General features: G+C 44.9%; 10 non-coding genes across 10 annotated transcripts; all 10 read left to right on the top strand.

Moving 5' to 3' along the window:
* Positions 1 to 341: 341 nt before the first annotated feature.
* On the top strand, positions 342 to 532 carry LOC141231646 (U2 spliceosomal RNA). The gene has a single exon (XR_012297958.1). It is a non-coding gene; the product is annotated as a U2 spliceosomal RNA (small nuclear RNA).
* Positions 533 to 1,647: 1,115 nt separating this feature from the next.
* LOC141231645 (U2 spliceosomal RNA) lies at positions 1,648 to 1,838 on the top strand. Its single transcript, XR_012297957.1, has one exon. It is a non-coding gene; the product is annotated as a U2 spliceosomal RNA (small nuclear RNA).
* A 1,115-nt stretch (positions 1,839 to 2,953) lies between these two features.
* On the top strand, positions 2,954 to 3,144 carry LOC141231788 (U2 spliceosomal RNA). The gene has a single exon (XR_012298097.1). It is a non-coding gene; the product is annotated as a U2 spliceosomal RNA (small nuclear RNA).
* A 1,118-nt stretch (positions 3,145 to 4,262) lies between these two features.
* On the top strand, positions 4,263 to 4,453 carry LOC141231644 (U2 spliceosomal RNA). The gene has a single exon (XR_012297956.1). It is a non-coding gene; the product is annotated as a U2 spliceosomal RNA (small nuclear RNA).
* Positions 4,454 to 5,569: 1,116 nt separating this feature from the next.
* Positions 5,570 to 5,760, top strand: LOC141231643 (U2 spliceosomal RNA). Its single transcript, XR_012297955.1, has one exon. It is a non-coding gene; the product is annotated as a U2 spliceosomal RNA (small nuclear RNA).
* Positions 5,761 to 6,878: 1,118 nt separating this feature from the next.
* LOC141231799 (U2 spliceosomal RNA) lies at positions 6,879 to 7,070 on the top strand. The gene has a single exon (XR_012298109.1). It is a non-coding gene; the product is annotated as a U2 spliceosomal RNA (small nuclear RNA).
* Positions 7,071 to 8,179: 1,109 nt separating this feature from the next.
* Positions 8,180 to 8,369, top strand: LOC141231803 (U2 spliceosomal RNA). The gene has a single exon (XR_012298113.1). It is a non-coding gene; the product is annotated as a U2 spliceosomal RNA (small nuclear RNA).
* Positions 8,370 to 9,480: 1,111 nt separating this feature from the next.
* On the top strand, positions 9,481 to 9,671 carry LOC141231642 (U2 spliceosomal RNA). Its single transcript, XR_012297954.1, has one exon. It is a non-coding gene; the product is annotated as a U2 spliceosomal RNA (small nuclear RNA).
* Positions 9,672 to 10,785: 1,114 nt separating this feature from the next.
* LOC141231701 (U2 spliceosomal RNA) lies at positions 10,786 to 10,976 on the top strand. The gene has a single exon (XR_012298012.1). It is a non-coding gene; the product is annotated as a U2 spliceosomal RNA (small nuclear RNA).
* Positions 10,977 to 12,091: 1,115 nt separating this feature from the next.
* Positions 12,092 to 12,282, top strand: LOC141231641 (U2 spliceosomal RNA). Its single transcript, XR_012297953.1, has one exon. It is a non-coding gene; the product is annotated as a U2 spliceosomal RNA (small nuclear RNA).
* Positions 12,283 to 12,715: the final 433 nt, after the last annotated feature.

Below are 12,715 nucleotides of genomic sequence, written 5' to 3'. Positions count from 1 at the left end.
AGCAGCAGCAGCAGCAGGAGAGGTATGTAATCAGGAGCCCTCCTGCTAAGGGTAGACAGCTGCTCGTTCCACCCCACCCCCCGCCTTAATTGGTTCTCCTCCCTTCCAACGGTGTTGAGGCGGGTGGGAACAGCAGGGGGTGAAGGTGCTGTGTTTAAAGAGGTGGAGTTATGCAGATCTAAAACGCGTGGATTGCAGCAGCAGCAAGCCGAAAAGTGCAGGCATGTAAGGGATCTAGAGGTTGACAACATGTCTTCTTAACGGGAGTCCAGGAGCTCATCTCCACAAATGGACTTTTCAGGATCCTTGGGTGGCTCCGTAGTTTGAAACCAATTCTGGTTATCGCTTCTCGGCCTTTTGGCTAAGATCAAGTGTAGTATCTGTTCTTATCAGTTTAATATCTGATACGTCCCCTATCTGGGGACCATATATTAAATGGATTTTTAGAACAGGGAGATGGAAAAAGAGCTTGCTCTGTCCACTCCACGCATTGACCTGGTATTGCAGTATCTCCAGGACCGGTGCACCCCTTCTTTAATGCAGTTTCTAAAATCAGAAAGAATTGAATTCAATGTTTTTTGTTCATTTTGCTTGTTTGTCGGATTTTGGGATGGACTCTTTGGCTTTGCTTTTCTTCTCCTCATTGGATTTTTCATGTTCAAAGTTGCAGAAGCCAGATTACAAGCTCATTTTGGTTCAACTTCAGCAACTGTGCATTGCATTGCCATGTAATGTGATGCAATGCTATCTTTCTAGCTCTCCCTTTTTACTTCCTTTTGGATAAACAGACATATTAGGCAAGCATTTTGGAGCTTTCACCTAAATAACTACAGGTGGTGAGATAAGCTGCACAATATAATTGACCTTTCAGTATATTGTTGCACACACACCATCTATTTAGCAAATGCCCTTGTTATCAACAGCAGCCTTTTAAACTCACCTGAGCTAACAGGTATGTGCGCTGGTTACTCTGCTGCGCTTAAAATTTCTTTTTTGGTTTGCTACAATGCCTTTTCTGAAACGTTGTCTCCCTCTGCTGGAACACTGACTTCTTTCATTTAATGCCTGCAGACTATAAAAGAGAACCCAACCCAAAAAGTTTGGTTGATTAGTCTGTGGCATTCTGTTAAACTGTTGCTTATGGCGGTCTCTGTGAGCTTCTCAGCGACATTCAGCCAGCCAGGTATCCTGCCTGCAGTAGATGGAATGTGGCAATGGAACGCTGGCTGCGCGTGTCATAATAGGCTCTGAGCCTTTATATACCTGTGCACAGCAGCAGCCACCTTCAGTCTGCTGCTGGACAGCCAGCAGCAGCAGCAGCAGGAGAGGTATGTAATCAGGAGCCCTCCTGCTAAGGGTAGACAGCTGCTCGTTCCACCCCACCCCCCGCCTTAATTGGTTCTCCTCCCTTCCAACGGTGTTGAGGCGGGTGGGAACAGCAGGGGGTGAAGGTGCTGTGTTTAAAGAGGTGGAGTTATGCAGATCTAAAACGCGTGGATTGCAGCAGCAGCAAGCCGAAAAGTGCAGGCATGTAAGGGATCTAGAGGTTGACAACATGTCTTCTTAACGGGAGTCCAGGAGCTCATCTCCACAAATGGACTTTTCAGGATCCTTGGGTGGCTCCGTAGTTTGAAACCAATTCTGGTTATCGCTTCTCGGCCTTTTGGCTAAGATCAAGTGTAGTATCTGTTCTTATCAGTTTAATATCTGATACGTCCCCTATCTGGGGACCATATATTAAATGGATTTTTAGAACAGGGAGATGGAAAAAGAGCTTGCTCTGTCCACTCCACGCATTGACCTGGTATTGCAGTATCTCCAGGACCGGTGCACCCCTTCTTTAATGCAGTTTCTAAAATCAGAAAGAATTGAATTCAATGTTTTTTGTTCATTTTGCTTGTTTGTCGGATTTTGGGATGGACTCTTTGGCTTTGCTTTTCTTCTCCTCATTGGATTTTTCATGTTCAAAGTTGCAGAAGCCAGATTACAAGCTCATTTTGGTTCAACTTCAGCAACTGTGCATTGCATTGCCATGTAATGTGATGCAATGCTATCTTTCTAGCTCTCCCTTTTTACTTCCTTTTGGATAAACAGACATATTAGGCAAGCATTTTGGAGCTTTCACCTAAATAACTACAGGTGGTGAGATAAGCTGCACAATATAATTGACCTTTCAGTATATTGTTGCACACACACCATCTATTTAGCAAATGCCCTTGTTATCAACAGCAGCCTTTTAAACTCACCTGAGCTAACAGGTATGTGCGCTGGTTACTCTGCTGCGCTTAAAATTTCTTTTTTGGTTTGCTACAATGCCTTTTCTGAAACGTTGTCTCCTTCTGCTGGAACACTGACTTCTTTCATTTAATGCCTGCAGACTATAAAAGAGAACCCAACCCAAAAAGTTTGGTTGATTAGTCTGTGGCATTCTGTTAAACTGTTGCTTATGGCGGTCTCTGTGAGCTTCTCAGCGACATTCAGCCAGCCAGGTATCCTGCCTGCAGTAGATGGAATGTGGCAATGGAACGCTGGCTGCGCGTGTCATAATAGGCTCTCAGCCTTTATATACCTGTGCACAGCAGCAGGCACCTTCAGTCTGCTGCTGGACAGCCAGCAGCAGCAGCAGCAGGAGAGGTATGTAATCAGGAGCCCTCCTGCTAAGGGTAGACAGCTGCTCGTTCCACCCCACCCCCCGCCTTAATTGGTTCTCCTCCCTTCCAACGGTGTTGAGGCGGGTGGGAACAGCAGGGGGTGAAGGTGCTGTGTTTAAAGAGGTGGAGTTATGCAGATCTAAAACGCGTGGATTGCAGCAGCAGCAAGCCGAAAAGTGCAGGCATGTAAGGGATCTAGAGGTTGACAACATGTCTTCTTAACGGGAGTCCAGGAGCTCATCTCCACAAATGGACTTTTCAGAATCCTTGGGTGGCTCCGTAGTTTGAAACCAATTCTGGTTATCGCTTCTCGGCCTTTTGGCTAAGATCAAGTGTAGTATCTGTTCTTATCAGTTTAATATCTGATACGTCCCCTATCTGGGGACCATATATTAAATGGATTTTTAGAACAGGGAGATGGAAAAAGAGATTGCTCTGTCCACTCCACGCATTGACCTGGTATTGCAGTATCTCCAGGACCGGTGCACCCCTTCTTTAATGCAGTTTCTAAAATCAGAAAGAATTGAATTCAATGTTTTTTGTTCATTTTGCTTGTTTGTCGGATTTTGGGATGGACTCTTTGGCTTTGCTTTTCTTCTCCTCATTGGATTTTTCATGTTCAAAGTTGCAGAAGCCAGATTACAAGCTCATTTTGGTTCAACTTCAGCAACTGTGCATTGCATTGCCATGTAATGTGATGCAAATGCTATCCTTTTCTAGCTCTCCCCTTTTTACTCCTTTTGGATAAACAGACATATTAGGCAAGCATTTTGGAGCTTTCCACCTAAATAACTACAGGTGGTGAGATAAGCTGCACAATATAATTGACCTTTCCAGTATATTGTTGCACACACACCATCTATTTAGCAAATGCCCTTGTTATCAACACAGCAGCCTTTTAAACTCACCTGAGCTAACAGGTATGTGCGCTGGTTACTCTGCTGCGCTTAAAATTTCTTTTTTGTTTGCTACAATTGCTTTTCTGAAACGTTGTCTCCTTCTGCTGGAACACTGACTTCTTTCATTTAATGCCTGCAGACTATAAAAGAGAACCCAACCCCAAAAAGTTGGTTGATTAGTCTGTGGGCATTCTGTTAAACTGTTGCTTATGGCGGTCTCTGTGAGCTTCTCAGCGACATTCAGCCAGCCAGGTATCCTGCCTGCAGTAGATGGAATGTGGCAATGGAACCGCTGGCTGCGCGTGTCATAATAGGCTCTGGGCCTTATATACCTGTGCACAGCAGCAGCCACCTTCAGTCTGCTGCTGGACAGCCAGCAGCAGCAGCAGGAGAGGTATGTAATCAGGAGCCCTCCTGCTAAGGGTAGACAGCTGCTCGTTCCACCCCACCCCCCGCCTTAATTGGTTCTCCTCCCTTCCAACGGTGTTGAGGCGGGTGGGAACAGCAGGGGGTGAAGGTGCTGTGTTTAAAGAGGTGGAGTTATGCAGATCTAAAACGCGTGGATTGCAGCAGCAAGAAGCCGAAAAGTGCAGGCATGTAAGGGATCTAGAGGTTGACAACATGTCTTCTTAACGGGAGTCCAGGAGCTCATCTCCACAAATGGACTTTTCAGGATCCTTGGGTGGCTCGTAGTTTGAAACCAATTCTGGTTATCGCTTCTCGGCCTTTTGGCTAAGATCAAGTGTAGTATCTGTTCTTATCAGTTTAATATCTGATACGTCCCCTATCTGGGGACCATATATTAAATGGATTTTTAGAACAGGGAGATGGAAAAAGAGCTTGCTCTGTCCACTCCACGCATTGACCTGGTATTGCAGTATCTCCAGGACCGGTGCACCCCTTCCTTTAATGCAGTTTCTAAAATCAGAAAGAAATGAATTCAATGTTTTTTGTTCATTTTGCTTGTTTGTCGGATTTTGGGATGGACTCTTTGGCTTTGCTTTTCTTCTCCTCATTGGATTTTTCATGTTCAAAGTTGCAGAAGCCAGATTACAAGCTCATTTTGGTTCAACTTCAAGCAACTGTGCATTGCATTGCCATGTAATGTGATGCAATGCATCTTTCTCAGCTCTCCCTTTTTACTTCCTTTTGGATAAACAGACATATTAGGCAAGCATTTTGGAGCTTTCACCTAAATAACTACAGGTGGTGAGATAAGCTGCACAATATAATTGACCTTTCAGTATATTGTTGCACACACACCATCTATTTAGCAAATGCCCTTGTTATCAACAGCAGCCTTTTAAACTCACCTGAGCTAACAGGTATGTGCGCTGGTTACTCTGCTGCGCTTAAAATTCTTTTTTGGTTGCTACAATGCCTTTTCTGAACGTTGTCTCCTTCTGCTGGAACACTGACTTCTTTCATTTAATGCCTGCAGACTATAAAAGAGAACCCAACCCAAAAAGTTGGGTTGATTAGTCTGTGGCATTCTGTTAAACTGTTGCTTATGGCGGTCTCTGTGAGCTTCTCAGCGACATTCAGCCAGCCAGGTATCCTGCCTGCAGTAGATGGAATGTGGCAATGGAACGCTGGCTGCGCGTGTCATAATAGGCTCTGAGCCTTTATATACCTGTGCACAGCAGCAGCCACCTTCAGTCTGCTGCTGGACAGCCAGCAGCAGCAGCAGCAGGAGAGGTATGTAATCAGGAGCCCTCCTGCTAAGGGTAGACAGCTGCTCGATCACACCCACCCCCCGCCTTAATTGGTTCTCCTCCCTTCCAACGGTGTTGAGGCGGGTGGGAACAGCAGGGGGTGAAGGTGCTGTGTTTAAAGAGGTGGAGTTATGCAGATCTAAAACCTGTGGATTGCAGCAGCAGCAAGCCGAAAAGTGCAGGCATGTAAGGGATCTAGAGGTTGACAACATGTCTTCTTAACGGGGAGTCCCAGGAGCTCATCTCCACAAATGGACTTTTCAGGATCCTTGGGTGGCTCCGTAGTTTGAAACCAATTCTGGTTATCGCTTCTCGGCCTTTTGGCTAAGATCAAGTGTAGTATCTGTTCTTATCAGTTTAATATCTGATACGTCCCCTATCTGGGGACCATATATTAAATGGATTTTTAGAACAGGGAGATGGAAAAAGAGCTTGCTCTGTCCACTCCACGCATTGACCTGGTATTGCAGTATCTCCAGGACCGGTGCACCCCTTCTTTAATGCAGTTTCTAAAATCAGAAAGAATTGAATTCAATGTTTTTTGTTCATTTTGCTTGTTTGTCGGATTTTGGGATGGACTCTTTGGCTTTGCTTTTTCTTCTCCTCATTGGATTTTTCATGTTCAAGTTGCAGAAGCCAGATTACAAGCTCATTTTGTTCAACTTCAGCAACTGTGCATTGCATTGCCATGTAATGTGATGCAATGCTATCTTTCTAGCTCTCCCCTTTTTACTTCCTTTTGGATAAACAGACATATTAGGCAAGCATTTTGGAGCTTTCACCTAAATAACTACAGGGTGGTGAGATAAGCTGCACAATATAATTGACCTTTCAGTATATTGTTGCACACACACCATCTATTTAGCAAATGCCCTTGTTATCACCAGCAGCCTTTTAAAACTCACCTGAGCTAACAGGTATGTGCGCTGGTTACTCTGCTGCGCTTAAAATTTCTTTTTTGGTTTGCTACAATGCCTTTTCTGAAACGTTGTCTCCTTTCTGCTGGAACACTGACTTCTTTCATTTAATGCCTGCAGACTATAAAAGAGACCCAACCCAAAAAGTTTGGTTGATTAGTCTGTGGCATTCTGTTAAACTGTTGCTTATGGCGGCTCTCTGTGAGCTTCTCAGGCGACATTCAGCCAGCCAGGTATCCTGCTGCAGTAGATGGAATGTGGCAATGGAACGCTGGCTGCGCGTGTCATAATAGGCTCTGAGCCTTTATATACCTGTGCACAGCAGCCAGCCACCTTCAGTCTGCTGCTGGACAGCCAGCAGCAGCAGCAGCAGGAGAGGTATGTAATCAGGAGCCCTCCTGCTAAGGGTAGACAGCTGCTCGTTCCACCCCACCCCCCGCCCTTAATTGGTTCTCCTCCTTCCAACGGTGTTGAGGCGGGTGGGAACAGCAGGGGGTGAAGGTGCTGTGTTTAAAGAGGTGGAGTTATGCAGATCTAAAACGCGTGGATTGCAGCAGCAGCAAGCCGAAAAGTGCAGGCATGTAAGGGATCTAGAGTTGACAACATGTCTTCTTAACGGGAGTCCAGGAGCTCATCTCCACAAATGGACTTTTCAGGATCCTTGGGTGGCTCCGTAGTTTGAAACCAATTCTGGTTATCGCTTCTCTGCCTTTTGGCTAAGACTCAAGTGTAGTATCTGTTCTTATCAGTTTAATATCTGATACGTCCCCTATCTGGGGACCATATATTAAATGGATTTTTAGAACAGGGAGATGGAAAAAGAGCTTGCTCTGTCCACTCCACGCATTGACCTGGTATTGCAGTATCTCCAGGACCGGTGCACCCCTTCTTTAATGCAGTTTCTAAAATCAGAAAGAATTGAATTCAATGTTTTTTGTTCATTTTGCTTGATTGTCGGATTTTGGATGGACTCTTTGGCTTTGCTTTTCTTCTCCTCATTGGATTTTTCATGTTCAAAGTTGCAGAAGCCAGATTACAAGCTCATTTTGGTTCAACTTCAGCAACTGTGCATTGCATTGCCATGTAATGTGATGCAATGCTATCTTTCTAGCTCTCCCTTTTTACTTCCTTTTGGATAACAGACATATTAGGCAAGCATTTTGGAGCTTTCACCTAAATAACTACAGGTGGTGAGATAAGCTGCACAATATAATTGACCTTTCAGTATATTGTTGCACACACACCATCTATTTAGCAAATGCCCTTGTTATCAACAGCAGCCTTTTAAACTCACCTGAGCTAACAGGTATGTGCGCTGGTTACTCTTCTGCGCTTAAAATTTCTTTTTTGGTTTGCTACAATGCCTTTTCTGAAACGTTGTCTCCTTCTGCTGGAACACTGACTTCTTTCATTTAATGCCTGCAGACTATAAAAGAGAACCCAACCCAAAAAGTTGGTTGATTAGTCTGTGGCATTCTGTTAAACTGTTGCTTATGGCGGTCTCTGTGAGCTTCTCAGCGACATTCAGCCAGCCAGGTATCCTGCCTGCAGTAGATGGAATGTGGCAATGGAACGCTGGCTGCGCGTGTCATAATAGGCTCTGAGCCTTTATATACCTGTGCACAGCAGCAGCCACCTTCAGTCTGCTGCTGGGACAGCCAGCAGCAGCAGCACAGGAGAGGTATGTAATCAGGAGCCCTCCTGCTAAGGGTAGACAGCTGCTCGTCCACCCCACCCCCCGCCTTAATTGGTTCTCCTCCTTCCAACGGTGTTGAGGCGGGTGGGAACAGCAGGGGTGAATGTGCTGTGTTTAAAGAGGTGGAGTTATGCAGATCTAAAACGCGTGGATTGCAGCAGCAGCAAGCCGAAAAGTGCAGGCATGTAAGGGATCTAGATGTTGACAACATGTCTTCTTAACGGAGTCCAGGAGCTCATCTCCACAAATGGACTTTTCCAGGATCCTTGGGTGGCTCCGTAGTTTGGAAACCATTCTGGTTATCGCTTCTCGGCCTTTTGGCTAAGATCAAGTGTAGTATCTGTTCTTATCAGTTAATATCTGATACGTCCCCTATCTGGGGACCATATATTAAATGGATTTTTAGAACAGGGAGATGGAAAAAGAGCTTGCTCTGTCCACTCACGCATTGACCTGGGTATTGCAGTATCTCCAGGACCGGTGCACCCCTTCTTTAATGCAGTTTCTAAAATCAGAAAGAATTGAATTCAATGTTTTTTGTTCATTTTGCTTGTTTGTCGGATTTTGGGATGGACTCTTTGGCTTTGCTTTTCTTCTCCTCATTGGATTTTTCATGTTCAAAGTTGCAGAAGCCAGATTACAAGCTCATTTGGTTCAACTTCAGCAACTGTGCATTGCATTGCCATGTAATGTGATGCAATGCTATCTTTCTAGCTCTCCTTTTTACTTCCTTTTGGATAAACAGACATATTAGGCAAGCATTTTGAGCTTTCACCTAAATAACTACAGGTGGTGAGATAAGCTGCACAATATAATTGACCTTTCAGTATATTGTTGCACACACACCATCTATTTAGCAAATGCCCTTGTTATCAACAGCAGCCTTTTAAACTCACCTGAGCTAACAGGTATGTGCGCTGGTTACTCCTGCTGCGCTTAAAATTTCTTTTTTGGTTTGCTACAATGCCTTTTCTGAAACGTTGTCTCCTTCTGCTGGAACACTGACTTCTTTCATTTAATGCCTGCAGACTATAAAAGAGAACCCAACCCAAAAAGTTTGGTTGATTAGTCTGTGGCATTCTGTTAAACTGTTGCTTATGGCGGTCTCTGTGAGCTTCTCAGCGACATTCAGCCAGCCAGGTATCCTGCCTGCAGTAGATGAATGTGGCAATGGAACGCTGGCTGCGCGTGTCATAATAGGCTCTGAGCCTTTATATACCTGTGCACAGCAGCAGCCACCTTCAGTCTGCTGCTGGACAGCCAGCAGCAGCAGCAGCAGGAGAGGTATGTAATCAGGAGCCCTCCTGCTAAGGGTAGACAGCTGCTCGTTCCACCCCACCCCGCCTTAATTGGTTCTCCTCCCTTCCAACGGTGTTGAGGCGGGTGGGAACAGCAGGGGGTGAAGGTGCTGGTGTTTAAAGAGGTGGAGTTATGCAGATCTAAAACGCGTGGATTGCAGCAGCAGCAAGCCGAAAAGTGCAGGCATGTAAGGGATCTAGAGGTTGACAACATGTCTTCTTAACGGGAGTCCAGGAGCTCATCTCCACAAATGGACTTTTCAGGATCCTTGGGTGGCTCCGTAGTTTGAAACCAATTCTGGTTATCGCTTCTCGGCCTTTTGGCTAAGATCAAGTGTAGTATCTGTTCTTATCAGTTTAATATCTGATACGTCCCCTATCTGGGGACCATATATTAAATGGATTTTTAGAACAGGGAGATGGAAAAAGAGCTTGCTCTGTCCACTCCACGCATTGACCTGGTATTGCAGTATCTCCAGGACCGGTGCACCCCTTCTTTAATGCAGTTTCTAAAATCAGAAAGAATTGAATTCAATGTTTTTTGTTCATTTTGCTTGTTTGTCGGATTTTGGGATGGACTCTTTGGCTTTGCTTTTCTTCTCCTCATTGGATTTTTCATGTTCAAAGTTGCAGAAGCCAGATTACAAGCTCATTTTGGTTCAACTTCAGCAACTGTGCATTGCATTGCCATGTAATGTGATGCAATGCTATCTTTCTAGCTCTCCCTTTTTACTTCCTTTTGGATAAACAGACATATTAGGCAAGCATTTTGGAGCTTTCACCTAAATAACTACAGGTGGTGAGATAAGCTGCACAATATAATTGACCTTTCAGTATATTGTTGCACACACACCATCTATTTAGCAAATGCCCTTGTTATCAACAGCAGCCTTTTAAACTCACCTGAGCTAACAGGTATGTGCGCTGGTTACTCTGCTGCGCTTAAAATTTCTTTTTTGGTTTGCTACAATGCCTTTTCTGAAACGTTGTCTCCTTCTGCTGGAACACTGACTTCTTTCATTTAATGCCTGCAGACTATAAAAGAGAACCCAACCCAAAAAGTTTGGTTGATTAGTCTGTGGCATTCTGTTAAACTGTTGCTTATGGCGGTCTCTGTGAGCTTCTCAGCGACATTCAGCCAGCCAGGTTTCCTGCCTGCAGTAGATGGAATGTGGCAATGGAACGCTGGCTGCGCGTGTCATAATAGGCTCTGAGCCTTTATATACCTGTGCACAGCAGCAGCCACCTTCAGTCTGCTGCTGGACAGCCAGCAGCAGCAGCAGCAGGAGAGGTATGTAATCAGGAGCCCTCCTGCTAAGGGTAGACAGCTGCTCGTTCCACCCCACCCCCCGCCTTAATTGGTTCTCCTCCCTTCCAACGGTGTTGAGGCGGGTGGGAACAGCAGGGGTGAAGGTGCTGTGTTTAAAGAGGTGGAGTTATGCAGATCTAAAACGCGTGGATTGCAGCAGCAGCAAGCCGAAAAGTGCAGGCATGTAAGGGATCTAGAGGTTGACAACATGTCTTCTTAACGGGAGTCCAGGAGCTCATCTCCACAAATGGACTTTTCAGGATCCTTGGGTGGCTCCGTAGTTTGAAACCAATTCTGGTTATCGCTTCTCTGCCTTTTGGCTAAGATCAAGTGTAGTATCTGTTCTTATCAGTTTAATATCTGATACGTCCCCTATCTGGGGACCATATATTAAATGGATTTTTAGAACAGGGAGATGGAAAAAGAGCTTGCTCTGTCCACTCCACGCATTGACCTGGTATTGCAGTATCTCCAGGACCGGTGCACCCCTTCTTTAATGCAGTTTCTAAAATCAGAAAGAATTGAATTCAATGTTTTTTGTTCATTTTGCTTGTTTGTCGGATTTTGGGATGGACTCTTTGGCTTTGCTTTTCTTCTCCTCATTGGATTTTTCATGTTCAAAGTTGCAGAAGCCAGATTACAAGCTCATTTTGGTTCAACTTCAGCAACTGTGCATTGCATTGCCATGTAATGTGATGCAATGCTATCTTTCTAGCTCTCCCCTTTTACTTCCTTTTGGATAAACAGACATATTAGGCAAGCATTTTGGAGCTTTCACCTAAATAACTACAGGTGGTGAGATAAGCTGCACAATATAATTGACCTTTCAGTATATTGTTGCACACACACCATCTATTTAGCAAATGCCCTTGTTATCAACAGCAGCCTTTTAAACTCACCTGAGCTAACAGGTATGTGCGCTGGTTACTCTGCTGCGCTTAAAATTTCTTTTTTGGTTTGCTACAATGCCTTTTCTGAAACGTTGTCTCCTTCTGCTGGAACACTGACTTCTTTCATTTAATGCCTGCAGACTATAAAAGAGAACCCAACCCAAAAAGTTTGGTTGATTAGTCTGTGGCATTCTGTTAAACTGTTGCTTATGGCGGTCTCTGTGAGCTTCTCAGCGACATTCAGCCAGCCAGGTATCCTGCCTGCAGTAGATGGAATGTGGCAATGGAACGCTGGCTGCGCGTGTCATAATAGGCTCTGAGCCTTTATATACCTGTGCACAGCAGCAGCCACCTTCAGTCTGCTGCTGGACAGCCAGCAGCAGCAGCAGCAGGAGAGGTATGTAATCAGGAGTCCTCCTGCTAAGGGTAGACAGCTGCTCGTTCCACCCCACCCCCCGCCTTAATTGGTTCTCCTCCCTTCCAACGGTGTTGAGGCGGGTGGGAACAGCAGGGGGTGAAGGTGCTGTGTTTAAAGAGGTGGAGTTATGCAGATCTAAAACGCGTGGATTGCAGCAGCAGCAAGCCGAAAAGTGCAGGCATGTAAGGGATCTAGAGGTTGACAACATGTCTTCTTAACGGGAGTCCAGGAGCTCATCTCCACAAATGGACTTTTCAGGATCCTTGGGTGGCTCCGTAGTTTGAAACCAATTCTGGTTATCGCTTCTCGGCCTTTTGGCTAAGATCAAGTGTAGTATCTGTTCTTATCAGTTTAATATCTGATACGTCCCCTATCTGGGGACCATATATTAAATGGATTTTTAGAACAGGGAGATGGAAAAAGAGCTTGCTCTGTCCACTCCACGCATTGACCTGGTATTGCAGTATCTCCAGGACCGGTGCACCCCTTCTTTAATGCAGTTTCTAAAATCAGAAAGAATTGAATTCAATGTTTTTTGTTCATTTTGCTTGTTTGTCGGATTTTGGGATGGACTCTTTGGCTTTGCTTTTCTTCTCCTCATTGGATTTTTCATGTTCAAAGTTGCAGAAGCCAGATTACAAGCTCATTTTGGTTCAACTTCAGCAACTGTGCATTGCATTGCCATGTAATGTGATGCAATGCTATCTTTCTAGCTCTCCCTTTTTACTTCCTTTTGGATAAACAGACATATTAGGCAAGCATTTTGGAGCTTTCACCTAAATAACTACAGGTGGTGAGATAAGCTGCACAATATAATTGACCTTTCAGTATATTGTTGCACACACACCATCTATTTAGCAAATGCCCTTGTTATCAACAGCAGCCTTTTAAACTCACCTGAGCTAACAGGTATGTGCGCTGG

This window comes from Phyllobates terribilis, unplaced genomic scaffold (assembly GCF_046119375.1).
Source record: "Phyllobates terribilis strain yellow unplaced genomic scaffold, ASM4611937v1 Scaffold_538__1_contigs__length_1162401, whole genome shotgun sequence".
Classification (NCBI taxonomy): domain Eukaryota; kingdom Metazoa; phylum Chordata; class Amphibia; order Anura; family Dendrobatidae; genus Phyllobates; species Phyllobates terribilis.
Note: the sequence above shows the minus strand (reverse complement) of the source record. Positions and strands in the feature narration are given on the sequence as shown.